The following is a 1,152-nucleotide window of genomic DNA, read 5'->3' on the forward strand; positions in this document are numbered from 1 at the left end:
GACAAGATCTGCTTCCACAAAAAAAATTGATTATGCTTGTGTAGATTTGTACTGTTTAGAAAGCTGGCTGAATATATTTTCAAACCCCGTCCATCAAACATCTAGAAGATAATCTAGGTTTCTAAACTCTATGGGAGTACTGTAGCTGCCTATCACACTCTTTGTACATGACTTACATGAATTAATATGGATGTAGAGTTATGAGATGTCATTCAAGGTATATTGAGAATAATATTTCAACTTTGAATTGGACAGGGGAGTGGTTATTTTGTGAGGCAGGTAGCCTCGTTTACTTGATGATGCAGCATCTCTGTTCAGCTTCATGACTGGAGCTGGCAGTTATTGTGGAGCCAGTGGTAATTGTGGCTTCACAAGTGCTGTCAAGAGCCTCCACAACCAGACTTGTCAATTTTGTGAGTCACAAGACCTGAGACCGATGTGGGGGAGAGTTGCCGAGCACTTATACATGCTTAGCTCAACCTGTTACCACAGAATAGGTGGCACATGACCTGAGGCCTGAGGGGAGTGCTTTCTTTCTTTGGCTTTTACTCCAAATGTTTAACCATAGCCAAGCCCCTTCACCCATTTAAGGTTTTAACACCATCGTTGATTGTCAATTTACTCATTCCATTTTATTCCAGGTTTCTCTTCCTATATGCATACATCAAATTACTGATATATTGAACTCCTTTGATCCCATACAACATATGCTTCCCAGCTTGGCTCACGACTCTGCTCACACACACCTAGCTGAACTGACACAACAACCATGTGCCACAGAACCATGACATACACTATGGATACATGAATACAAGGATACAGTTGAGTGCAAAAAGAATGAAGGTTGGTTCATTTTTCTGGTTCTTTCTAAGAATCTATTGTACCTCAAATGTATTTGTGTATTCTTTTACATTATGTGGTTGTGTTACACTTCCCTTGGTATGGACTCATTTCAGTGAAAGCTGGAGCCTTGAGAAGGTTTTTATTCTGGAGGCCATTTTTGGCATCTGAAAAAAAAAATATGCACTAACTGGGGAGGTAGCCAAAACATACCTCTGGTCAACCTGAATGAGCCTATCAAAGAATCAGTCAAAAATACTGAGCGGTTAGGTCTGTAGAGGCTTTGGAAAATGGCTTGTTTTGTCTAAAACA

The sequence above is a fragment of the Laccaria bicolor genome, genomic scaffold (assembly GCF_000143565.1).
Source record: "Laccaria bicolor S238N-H82 LACBIscaffold_30 genomic scaffold, whole genome shotgun sequence".
Lineage (NCBI taxonomy): Eukaryota > Fungi > Basidiomycota > Agaricomycetes > Agaricales > Hydnangiaceae > Laccaria > Laccaria bicolor.